Source organism: Bos indicus, chromosome 9 (genome assembly GCF_029378745.1).
Source record: "Bos indicus isolate NIAB-ARS_2022 breed Sahiwal x Tharparkar chromosome 9, NIAB-ARS_B.indTharparkar_mat_pri_1.0, whole genome shotgun sequence".
In the NCBI taxonomy this organism is placed as follows: Eukaryota; Metazoa; Chordata; class Mammalia; order Artiodactyla; family Bovidae; genus Bos; species Bos indicus.
The window spans coordinates 34492301-34492866 of record NC_091768.1 but is presented as its reverse complement, the minus strand read 5'-3'; the positions used below and the strand labels follow the sequence as shown (position 1 = coordinate 34492866).

Sequence of the window (566 nt, the reverse complement as noted above, 5' to 3'; positions counted from 1 at the left end):
GAGAAACGCTCCCATCTGAGTCAGCCCAGCAACAGTCACTGCTGCCGATTTTGCCAGCAGCAAACTCCCACTGAGCGCCTACGTGTGTCCAGTGCTGGGCCTGCCCTGAAATCTAAGCTTTAGTTGTCTTGTTTCGTCCTTTTCATTACCTAATTATGAACTTATGCGTTTCAATGTAAGTACTGTGGAATTGATTATAGATGCTTCTCTAAGGAAAGATACATATATTGCAAAAGGGATATGGGGACCTCCCTGGTGGTCCAGTGGTTAGGATTCTGTGCTTCCACTGCAGGGGGCACAGGTTTGATCCCTGGTCAGGGAACTCAGATCTTGCACAAAGCCCTGTAAAATTAGACCATGACGTCAGAGTGGTAAGGAAGCAGGGGCGGATCATGGAAGACTTTGGGGCCAGTATAAGGACTTAGGTGTTTACTCTGAATGAACTGAGTAACTACCTTACACATTCCCTATAACAACAAATAAATCATCTGATGACTATTTCAGACCATTGAATCCTTGGGGATAATCAACAGAAGGCAAGAGCATGCTGACTCTAAAAAAGAAAT

At 44.9% G+C, this 566-nt stretch overlaps 1 non-coding gene across 1 annotated transcript; it reads left to right on the top strand.

Moving 5' to 3' along the window:
- Positions 1-249: 249 nt before the first annotated feature.
- TRNAG-UCC (transfer RNA glycine (anticodon UCC)) lies at positions 250-322 on the top strand. Its single transcript has one exon. It is a non-coding gene; the product is annotated as a tRNA-Gly (tRNA).
- The last annotated feature ends 244 nt before the right edge of the window (positions 323-566 follow it).